Here is a 12,733-nt window from a genome sequence, read left to right as displayed (position 1 = left end):
GTTAGTGTTATTACTACTATTAAACAACATAACTCCAACCATAGAAATTGTGATAATAAAGATATTGAGACTCATTGTCCTCTATATGTTTAGTAAAGTTTTATAGTAATATATGGTTACAAAGCACGTATTTAATCCTGCTTAAAGAAATGAGGTTGTCTAGCTTATTCACTCAGTAAAAACAATTGTAGTATAAAAAAAAGAGCTACAGACACATTGTAGTTCTAAACAAGGCATCTCTGTTACTTTATCATCTGAGTATCTCTCCTGCTAAAGCCATGCACCCTTTCTGACAAAGAGCACAGTCTGCTTTATGCACAAATGTATTACATCTGTAGCATAACACCAAAGCCATTACAGTAGCAATGACATCAAAAAAGGTAATCCTTCTATTTGCAGATTGGAAAAACATACCTAGTTCTGTCAAGTGTGTTCTCTGAACTAGAAATTTCTTGTTTCTTTCTTTCAACTGAGACGAATGTACATTTATGGAACAGTAACACGTAGAAAAGTTCAAAAAGCAAAAGTGTTCTTGCACCATATATATATATATATATATACACACTTATATCTATGTATTTTTTCTTAGCCTTGATAATCATACAGTAGAAAATGGCAAGAATTATGAGATCCATCTTATTTCTACAAGTTTAGTACAGTTTCAAGTTATCTTACCCACATGGGAAAAAAGTCATGCCCTTTGCCCTGTACGTTCTGGAGCTCTGCAGGGAAGTGCTGTGCTCAGCTACCCACTTCATGATGTCCCTGTTCGCTACAGAGAGCTTAGCAGAAAGAGCCAATTTGCATGACGCTCATCACACCCACTTGCTCTATCCACTGAATCCTACCCAAACCCAGAAACAACAAATATCTAGTAGGAATAGTCTGAAGGGGAAAAGGGGGCTTTACTAGGCATTGCTTCACCGTGAGCATCTGTCTACCCTCCCCATGTACCAGGTGTCTGCTTACAGCTTCCATCACCTCCCTTTTGGACAGACTAGTCTGTGTAAGTGCCACTGCTGAGTCAGCTTAAAGGGAATCTTGCCATGACACACCACATCTGAAGGAGATATGAGCTTGGGGTAGATAAAGGAAGAGTTGGGGCTGAAATCTTTCTATTGAGATGTCTGCTCTGATGTGGGGGAAAAGGAGAAGTATCCAACCTGATTTAGGAAGCTTTGCAGGCATTACAGGGCAGCATTACTCCCTGACTGACTGTAGGAGTAACTAGCATGAAGTCAGGAGTTAGTGCAACATAGCTTAGGGAAGCTGTCTTGGCAATTAAAATATGAGATATGATAGCAAATATCAAAAACTCGTCATTCCCAGAGCAGAGCAGTAAGAACTCCTACTTTCTGTGACAGCCTGTGCTTTTGTCACCCTGCACTGGGAAACATCCAATTTTCAGCTCCAGCATCCTGAAGTTCATGGAGCTCACAGGGGTACTGCAGGCCAAAAAAAAAAAAGGATGGGTGAGATGGAATTTCAGCTACTTTATTTCAAATCATTATTCACAGGTCCTGTGTGATCTTTACAAAATTTGTTAATGAACTGCTGCTTGAATTAATTTGAGAAATTACCTGAGTTGCTGGGGCTGATAACATTGCTCCTGTGAGACCAGGTTTCTAATCCACATCAGCTCTAACTCTGTGAACACTGAGAGCCCAGAGAATATCAACTGAAGGCACATGGAGTGACTGCAGTCTACACTTAGTGTGGCTTAGAAAAAAAGGCCAAGTACCTCCATTACTACTTGTAGAAGCACTAACAAAACAACCTCTGGGTTTGACAAGGTTGTGCCATGAGTACACACCAAGAAATGGCTAGAGACAAAAGTATTTATCACAATATGTAATTTCCTTTACATATTAGAAACTTATGTTCTATAAACGTTACTGGAAACATCTATTTGTAAATAAACAGTATTGAAAATACAGGAAGATATATTAAATATATCAAATACAGATTATGAAATAAACAATAAACTCCTACAAGATTTGTTAAATACATTTATTAAACAAAATTATATATATTTATTATCATTAAAATTTTGTTTTCTAGATATGGTAAAAAAACACACTCTTCTTTCTAAAGTAACTAGCTGAAAACAGTATTCTGTTAAATTTAGGAGCTCATTGTCTCTGGATATGTCCTTGCACAGTAAATAACATACTGGATCACCTTGTGATCTAATACCATGCATTCTGCCTTGTTGTATATGGACCTGTGGTAAGAACATGACCTAGTTCTAAGGGTGCAATAGGAGGTTAGGTGTAGGTTAAGAGAAACTCCTATTAGACTCAAAAAAACCCCCTATAAAATTATTACATCCCTTGGTTTCTCTGAAGCAGAATGCTATGTATTCAGTCTTTGAGGGAGCAGCTGCTTACATTGCAGCATGAAACCACTTCATTACTGGAGTGCTCTGGCTTATGTTTAAAAAAATGTTTTCCAGATTTTGACTTCTCATTAATTTGAGATAGAAAACAATTTCAAACTCCAAAAACTTTGAAACTACTTCCTGTCCAGATCCACTGTACAATGCTTTTCTTTTTCCGCTTCTGGAAAAGAAATTAAAGCAGCAGAAATTATGCCAAATGAAATGTTCCCTTTTTTTTTTTTTTTTTTTTTTTTTTTTGTCATTTTTTCAAATGAAATTAAAGTTCCAGGAATAAAATGTGGTTTTGTTTTGCTGCTTTTTCACTGCCCAGGCTGCCCTTCCTTTGTGAGCAGACTTCTGTTCTGAGTCAGAACATGCCTGCACTACTCACTCTGTTGTGCTACAGGGATGACGGTTCGGTGCAGAAAGTGCAGGGTGGCCTGTTTCATGTACAAATTTCAAGGTGTCCTCCCTCTTCGCTGGACAGAGCTCAAATCCTTCAGCTGTAACATCTAATCGTTCCCTGGAAGAAAAGAAAAAAAAAACCAAAACAACTGTATGGAATTAACTGTAAAATTTTGTTCCATCTGATTTGAAGAGACATGAAAGATCTTGGAATCTTTGATTACTTTACCATGCTTGAAATCTGTGTCTTGTGTTCCAAACAGTTGTGCTTGTACTGAGGATATTTGCACTTTCTTTGCTTTCTGTAACACAGTGACAAATATAAAAGATTTGTTCCCCTGACAAATCCTTAAAAGTCTTAGAAACCACCCTGTTCCTCAGAAAGAGGGCTGTTGTTAGGTTATCAGAAATGCATTCAGTAAGGAACAAGCAAATGTGGCTGGAACATCCTGGCGGCTTGAGGGACTTTCTCTGGCATCAGCTGCTGTTTCTGGTTTCCTCCTCCGGCAAAGTGGTTTGGATGTGGCAGTCACCGACAAGCGTTTTCTAATGGTAGGCTGCAACGCAAGACGCAAGCTGCAGGATACTCTGTCTCCTTCCCCTCTTGGTAACCTTTATCTTCAGAAGAGTGAACAGCTGGAGACCTGAGAGAGAAAGGGACAGCAGTTGTGACAGGACAAGCTTGGAGAACCTAAGCTATGGTGGCTGGGGGAAGAGCCAGATTGGGAGCATGGCTTCTGGCGCAGATATGTTGGCAAGAGGGAGCTCTGGACCCTCAGCCAAATAGAAATACGTCCCTCCCCTAGATGAAGGAAGGAAACTTATTGGCAAGTGGTTCCCACTGTGGCTTGGCTCCGTACCTTCAAGAACATGACCCAGCAGGGGTAGGCATGAGGTGGTGGGGGTGGTTGTAGAGGGACCAAGGCGGGAAAATGAGGTATGGGGTGGGCCACGAGAGAGAATGGATAGAGGCAGGTCTGGTGGGGAAGACAGGGCAGCAGGGAGCAAAGTAAGGTTTGGGAGATGGGACAGAAGAACAGGTAACAACAGGAATAGCTTCCTGCAGCTGGCAGGGGCTCTGCAGGGACAAAGGCAGGACCTTGTGCAGCCCTAAGCAGAGGCTTGGGCAGCTGGAGGGGAAAAAAACATGGTCCTGGGCAGTGGGTGAGGTAGTTGGTAGGGGCCTGTGTATTTATTGGGGTAGAAAGAAAGGTCTGGGGCATCTGGTGTGGTAGCAGACAGGGGTTTGGTGAGGGTATGAGCAGAGCCATGATATGGTGTCAAGTAGGGGAGGGTGCCCCAGCAGCTGGTTGAGGACAGCAGGCAGGGGTCTTGTCAGCTGGTGGAGTTGGTGAGGTGGTGGGGCAGCAGACATAATCCTGGGCAGCTGGTGGGATGGGTGATTAGATGGCAAAGCAGGGGCAGCTAGTGGGGCAGCAGGAGGAAGGCTGCTTTGTATGGCCACGTGTGAGGGTTTGGGTGGTTGGTGGGAAAAGTAATAAGGTAATGGGCTAGGCAGCTAGCAGGGTAGAAAATGGGGTCGAGGTAGGCAGGAGAGGTGTCAGGCAAAGGCCTCAGGGTGTTGGGCACATGTCCATCAAGGTGACCGAAATCACCCCCATTCTGATGCATGGACCATCTTTGAAAGAGCCCATCATCTCCCCCCAACCCTTCCCCAGGGTCACACCTGTTGGTGTGAGGACACTACAGTAGGCTTTGTTGGTGTTCACTGTACACAAGATGACTAAACACCACTTCATTTTCTAGAAATACTGAACCCTTTCCTTCATTTCAGGTTAACTATTTCAGCTCAGTAGGCTGTTCATTCATAGCTCTGAACCAACCCAGGATTTGAAATAATACGAATTTTCTTTCCTCTTCCAAATAAAGTAGATGTAGAGGCTGAGAGCTATTATTATAATTTGAGAACTTCCAAGGTGAGGGTAGACATGCAAAAACAATAATCTCTAGTTACTTACAAATTATATTAGTCTTGCTAATGAACCATAACATTTTTAAGTTTGAATGTTTTGATAATCTGAGCTTTTTCCAATCCACTACACTCGAAATGCATTTTAATTAATCAAACAAGTTGCAAATCACTACCTTGGTGTTTACAATTTATGATTAAGGTGACCGTAACACAAACATTGAACTATGGTATTTAAATACAGATATTTATGATGCATACTCTTGGTGTTTACTTTAGCAAGTCATATTTAGGCTGAGGGATGAAACTGTTTCCTGATCCTGCTGTAATGGAAACCAGTGGACACAATTCAAATACACATGGAAAATGGTCCTTCTAGTCAATCTTTTCTCCCTTTCTATTTTTAAACTTAATTTTTAAAAAATGGTTTAAATTATCCTGTGTTTCAGCTGTCACTTTTCTGTGAAAATAATCTGTTTGGTATTGTGTATTTTTCCTCACATGTGAAATCTTTGCACTATTATACTTACAGTTTTGGATGTTAAATGGCAGTCTAGTTTCACTATGCTTATCTTTCCCCCTCAGAAGCTCTCTTGTTCCAGCAATCTTTTCTCCATGCAAGTGAAAATTACTGAAGGTCAGAACTTTTTGTATGCAGCACATAAAATTAAAACTACTTTAGGGGGTCATGCCACAATAATTCTTTGTTTATAAGGGGGATATTAGTAGGGTCTAGCCTCATGTCCCTTAAAATGCTATTATTGACGTGTGTTTAAACATGCATTTCATTTAGTCTGGTTTAGGATTAGTAATTCATTTATAAGATACCAGATGACTTCTATTTAAAATGGGATGTTATTCCATAGAGTGATAAATTGCATTCTTATTTGCCCATAGCTAGACCTATGCTTTGAGCGGGAGGTTGAATTCAATGACACTCTGAAGGTCTCTTTCAAACCGGACTGTTCTATGTCTTCTTTTGATTGTTGCTAACATTACACAAAAAGCACCACTTGCAGGAATCAATGAAAACCTACTTTCTTGTTTAAATACGGTAGCACAAAGCTGCAATCTAGGGACAAAGCTACCTTACAGACCTTTAGTAAGAAGGACCACATATCTTAAAGGAAATAATCTAGTAATCTCATATTGCATGAGTGCTACTGTACTGTTTTTGTGAACTGAGCTTGCTCTGAAAGCAGTATGGAGTTAGTATATGCAAAATGCACAGTCTGTCATCCTGATAACGTGTTTTTAGGTTGCTGAGGTTTTGCACTAGTTCTTAAGCAGCAATTGCTTGCCTGAACAAATAAAGCAAACAATCTAAACCATATACATTTGTAATGTATGCATCAGGTATGATATAATATTGATAATGTTTTCATATTATTGCCAAGCAATCAGAATGTCAGTCAGGTATCAAATGACTGTGAGATTAAAAGCAAAACTAATTTTTAAGGCACTTTTTATCACCTTCAGATCACTTCAATTTTGTTTTTACACAAACTTGCAAGCTAGCTTTATTGTTAATAAGACCTGATTATTTTCAAACCTATACTTGATATCAGTAGCCAAAAATTTAAGCAAACCATGAAATGCCTTGACATTTTTCTACCCAAGTTTTAAATAAGGTGTTCATGACTGATCTATCTATGCATGTAGCCACCAGCATTGGCTCTGTGCCAAAGAGCAAGGTTAAAACAGCACACCACCAATAGTAGTATCAAGTTGATGGGAGAGAATCTGTACAAATTGGAGATAAATATATTTTTTAAAAGTCTGTGGCATCTGCTGGGATGTATTTGAGGGTGCTAAGAAAGCTTGCTGAAGTCACTATGAAGCTGCTCTGTCATTTTTGAAAGGTCACAGAGTTCAGAGGAAGGTCCTAGATGACAGGAAGAGGACAAGTAATATTAATATCTCTGAAAAGAAAGAACCAGGAAACTGCAAAACAGTGAGTGCACCCTGGGAACAGTATATCATGTGTCCCCATGGAAACTGTTTGCCTACATGTGAAGGTGGTTGGGATTTACCAAGAGAGTAAACAGTGCATAACCAAACTCATTGTCTCCTGAGAAGGAGCAACTTGCTTAGTGGGTGCAGGAGAGCTGTGGGTGCTGGACCTTCATATTTCACAAGGTGTTTGAGGCAGCCTAATCTGACAGTATTGTTGACAAACTATTGAGATATGGATTGGGCAGGTGGCCCACAAATTTTGTGGCAAACTGGCTAAACAGAGCTGAAACAGTGATGGTTAATGGCTCAAAATTGAACTAAGCAACCTGTTGTAGGGAAATAGGAAATTAGGATTTTAGGCCTATATCAGTGTTATAAGCTGTGCTGCTAAGGCTGAAAGTCTCAGCTTGTCCCCTGTATAGCCCTTACCCAGAACCACAAGCGTGGTTACCTTATGCTTGCTTTGTACCTTTAGTTAAGACATTGATAAATGCTATTCTTAGGACCGCTGATTTCCGTGCTAGACTGATGAACTATAGATAACAAATGAGACAGGTAGAACTTCAGACAAAGCTAGCCCTGCGACCCGATGATCTTCCGTTCGGTACTTGCCGTAGTGGAACATGAAGGAAGAAGTGGAACCCGCAGACCACTGGGACGGAAGGAACCTGAGGACATCGTGAATATTTAGAGAATTTCCACTAGACGGTGATAAATTTAACTTAGTTGCACAATAGCTATTAGAACCCTATATAATGACTAGCTGTATTGCTGTATGATTGTCACTCTCTGAAGAGGTGACCCAACGCTGCTGTTCCTGTGAATCTTCTACAATAAATACTGCTCAGAGTAACCCACAAGAGTTCGAGTCTCTGTCCAGCGCCTCCTACTACCTTTTTCACAACGCAGTCACATGTGGATTTCACAAGGATCAATGCAGGGTCTGATATTATTAATGTTGTATTTACACATGCAACAGTCACATCTCGTCACTCACTGTCTTGAGTGGTCAGACTGAATGTGCCATCACTGAGCTTGTGGAGCACACCAAACCAGGAAGAGGGGTAGGTGTGCAGGAAGGAAGAACCACCACACAGAGACATTAACAGACCCCAGGGCCATCAAGTACTGTAGAGTGCTGCATGTGTGTTGGAATAAGCCTAAGCAGCCCTCCAGCCTGAGAGATGGCTGGTGACGACACAGATCTGTGGCCAGGGCCCTGGGGCTCCTTTTGGGCATTAACAAGCAGAACCAGCAGTGGGTCCTGGCCGCAAAGGGAGCCTATGGTATACTGGGCTGTGTCAGCAAGAGGAAAGCCAGCAGATCAAGGAGTGTGGTTTTGCTGCTCTGCACAGCACTTGTTAGGCTGCACTTGGTATACCCTGCCCAGTTGTGGTTTCCACATTATTAGAGAGACATTGAATAATTGGGAGAGGGCCATCAGGATGGTTAGCATGCTGAAGAAATGGATGTACAAAGAAGGACTGAAGGAGTTGGGTTTGCTAAGCCTGAAGTACAGAAGTCTTGAGGGGAAATAGTTAAATTATTCAAATATTAAATTGATAAATTATTAAATAGCAATTATTAAAAGGTGTTTTTGGAGAAGTTGGAGGCACTCTTCACAAAGATGCACAATGACTGGGAAAGAGGCAACAGCTAAGTTGCTTTGGGAAACTTTGTCTGGATGTAAGGAAAAAAAACTTCACTGTGAGAACAATTAAATGTTGAAATAAGTTGCACAGAGTCATGGTGGAATGTCCTTTGCTGGAAATAGTCGAGACTCAGCCTGACATATACAGGGCTGCCCTTCCCCACAGGAATTTGGGCAGAAGGCTCTCTGGAGTTCCCTGTCAGCCCGGGAAGCCACCTTGTGGTTTTTGGGCTATCACCAGTCTGCCTTTCTCAGGAAAGCCAGCAGATGGCATGGTGCAACAGCTGTAAAAATCCACAAGCAGCAGTAAGGTGTGTTTCCTACTGGGATAAGTGTCCCTGCTCATTGGAGAGGGTTGGATTGGATGAGCTTTGAAGGTCCCTTCCAACCCAAACTGTTCTATGATTCTAAATACTAAAAAACCCCATGCTGATTATGGAAAAAGGGGTTAATGAGAAGTATTCAGCATAGTTTAATTTTTTTATTCTGAGGTCAGTTTTGTTTTAAGGATGAGTCAAGTGTCTGTATGCCAAAGCAGGGTAACAGGCGGCACTGTGTGTGTGCTTGTCTTCATGTGAACACAAATGGTTGTTAGAGATGATGAAGCTTAATTTAATTTTATTGTTGATTTATGGTTTTGCTGGTGTTACTGTACTGTGATACAAAGCATGAATGTATCAAAGCAAATGTAACAAGGCAAACTATTTCTGTTGATGAAAAAGACCTCTGGTTAAGCAATATTTGCCTTGGTAAACAGACGTGGATGAGAAAGTGACTAATTACAATCTACCATGTTTAGGTACATCCAGCACAAGTGAATGTTGCAGGTGGAAGGCTTTCCCTAGCTCTTGTCAGCTTGTACGTATGTATCACCTTAATCTTGGGAAAGAGCTCACAGAAATCAGCAGAGGTGTAATATAAACAGTTTTTATAAGCTGATGACTGCTTGCACCTGAAGGCTTTGTGATTACAGTCAATTTGGAAATTCTAGCTGAGTGCTTGGAGTAAAAGCTGACTTATATTTTTAGTATTGGATTTTTTAGTATAGAAATTCTGTTACTCCTAATTACAGGACGAAGATGCAGGGCTGGATGGAGTAGTTTGCAGGTGCTTAATATGATGAAGTAACAATATATTTGTACCAATGTTTGAGGGGGAAAAACTGAGTGGTCAGAAGTAGCGTTTGATTGATTAATAGTGGTAGTGAGGTGAATTTTATGAAACTTTCTTAAAATAAATTTTGAAAAAATATTTGAAAGACTTAGTGCTAGCCCTGGAAGTCCACCCTTGTGACACAGTGGTCAGACTCTGTTTTGAAGAGTGGGAGGAAAAAGAGCACCTTTCCTTACGTCATTTCTTCGCCAGATTTTGGAGAGGAATTTGAAACGTGGTCTTTTGTTTTCTGTGGAACTTGTTTTGCCGTAGCCTCAGGGGATTCAGGGTGGTTTCTTCTGGTCTTTGAAACTGCTCCTCTGAAATATGTACTGGATTAAGAGCTGAAACCAAAAACCTCTCTGAGGAATTTGTTAATCACCATCACAGTATCAGTCTCTTTCTCTGTGGCCAGTAGTTGCCTGGGTACTGGAACTGGTGGAAAAAGATCAGTATAATGGGTCTCCACCTTTTCTTAGAGCAGGAGACAAAGCTTTAGTTCAGACTTTTACTCACAGTGAAGCAGAAGAGTGAACTGTACTCTTCTGCAAAGGTGCCAAGACTGTATTATGGAGGACATTAGAAGGATTTGGGGGCTATTTGTCTGCTCTTATGAGTTTAACCTTGTATATGATAAAAATGCCCACAATGACCCGCTTAAACATATTTTTTTGTTGTTGGTTTTAATGTTATTTTTGCCAAAATAACCTTTTTTCTAAAGTTTTACATGAACAAAAATGGTTTTTGTTTTGATTTAGCAGCAAAACCAGGGATCTTGAGTCTTGGAAACACTGGAACTGTGTTCATGTGGTGCTTCTCCGCCAGGCGAATTAGCCCACAAACAGTGAGGTTCTAATCTAATGACATTGTTGCTTGTTCTGAAACTCATTTATTGCATGGTAGTTTGGGGATTTCTGTGCCATACTCTACTGAACAGTGTAATGGTGCCCTCAGTCATCTTAATAACTTCCTTATGTCTCGCTCATGCTTTCACTTTGAGAAAAAAAAAATACTGCCCCGTTCCTTTTAATGTTTAGCACTTGCTGAATTTAGCAGACAAGGTGGGGCTTCAAAATTGAGTCAGTTAAATGAGTTGGTGGAAATTTACAGTGGCAGAGGTTGTCTAGTGGCCAGAAATGAAAGCCAAAAGGAGAAGGACAGAACATTTCAGTCTATCTTCATCAGGCGGGTAGAGTCTGTCGGGTCACTTACAACCATGTGCTGAAGTAAGGAGGTCTTTGCCCTGGGAGTGTTGGAATTTCAGGAGGCTTGTTTGTCATCAGCCTGATAATGTCAGAGCTCTGACACCAGAATCCAGCCATAGCAAAGGGTCATGCAGAGTAACATATGGTTATTTTCAGTCTAAATTCCATTTAATGTAAAAATGATAGCATCAAATAAGGCCCAGAGTGAGGACAGACAAGAAGGAGGAGGGGAAATAGGATACATTCTCAGAAATGTGATGCAGTGCACAGGAAACACACTCAGAGAATCACAGAATCACAGAATGTCCTGAGTTGGAAGGGACCCACAAGGATCATGGAGTCCAACTCCTGTCCCTGCATATGACAACCCCACAGTTCACACCATGTGTCTGAGGGTGTTGTCCAGTCTCTTCTTGAACACTGTTGGGCTTGGGGCCGTGACACCTCCCTGGGGAGCCTGTTCCAGGGCTCCACCACCCTCTGGGGGAAGAAGCTTCTCCTAATGTCCAACCTAAACCTCCCCTGGCACATCTTCCTGCCATTGCCTCGGGTTCTGTCATTGGTCACTAGAGAGAAGAGCTCAGCGCCTGCGTCTCCTCCTCCCCTTGTGAGGAAGCTGTAGTTGCCATGAGGTCTCCCCTCAGTATCCCCTCAGTATCCACATACCCTCATCCTCTGGTACGTGTGTCTGTCCTTCCACCCTCCTGTAAGGATGGCAGTGCATGGGCACAACAGCAGCACTTCCTAGAAGAAGAAGAAAACTTAATGTGTCCTTTCACTTACCTGTGGTTTATCAATCTTTAAAATGTGCAAAATGACAAAGTAATTGAAAAGGCTTGGGTGAGCTCCCTGTTTACGGACTTTGAACTTTGGATCTGAGTTTAGTGCAATTAGAATACTGGCATCATCAGAATAAACACAGGAATGCTGACTTCTGAGTAAAAATGCTTGAACACCTCAGAGGTGGGCTCTGGCTTCCTCAGTGCTAAGCAGTGTATAACCACAGAGGTAGGTAGACAGAGTTCTTACTCCTAAAGCCACAAGCAAAGAACTCCATTATTGCTCTGCAAACTGCACTGTCTTGTTCCTGGAGTGATACTGCTGGTTTTGTTCTGTTCCTTTATGAAACACTATTTGAAGAGTTTAAAAGCTTAGATTTCACTTTATGGCATTCATGTTTTTCCAGACTCTCTGTGCATGTTAACAATCAAATTTTATCATTCTTGTTGACCCTTTCTGGACTACATCAATGTCCTTTCGCTAAAAGGCTGCCAAATATTTCACAGAGGATTATAAATGTTTTAAAAGAACTAGATTTAATTCTGCCTTCTTGTTTATTTGTTGCCATTTGTTGGTGTTGATGTTTTCATGAGTCTTCCTCACACCCAGACCTTCACTATGTATTTGTGTAATATATGAGGCTCCATTTTCATGACCCGTGCAGCAAATTTAGGAAGCAATTCTGCAGTTAGGCTCAAACTCTAAATGAGGTTCATTAGGTATAAACCCATATAAAGCTGAGACAAGAAAATGTGCTGAATCTCGCACGAATGAAATCTACACAGGACAGCACATTGTTGTTGATGAGGTTTGAAAGAAAGTGCAACATCCCACTAGCCGGTTTGTTTGAACTTTAATTGTGTTTGTGAGTTGAGACTAAGCTGCATAATGGCTTTGTCAAACCAAAATGTTTGCATTTGTAAATTCATTCTCTGAAAGGACTCTCAGCATATTCTGTGTTGCAGATGTTCCAACCAAAATGCTGAAATACATGGAGTTAGTGCATAAGATAATACCAACCTATTCTGAGTCAAATCTGAGCCTCGATGGCTCAGAATAATGAAAATATGAGCAGATATACTGAGCAAGGGGCCAATCACTAATGTATCTGGCCATAAATTCTTTGTATCTGAGAGAACCTTTGTTATTCAGATATGTCTGATTTATGTGAACAGCTGCAGTAAGGCTAAATGTTGAATCTCAAGATTCAGAGATCATAGCAAGAAAAAAAATTTAGAAAGGGTTGTTTGGTTTTATTCTTAACTAGCAGAAAC

Source organism: Streptopelia decaocto (assembly GCF_964273445.1).
Source record: "Streptopelia decaocto genome assembly, chromosome: 1".
Classification (NCBI taxonomy): Eukaryota; Metazoa; Chordata; class Aves; order Columbiformes; family Columbidae; genus Streptopelia; species Streptopelia decaocto.
This window is presented reverse-complemented; position numbering follows the sequence as displayed.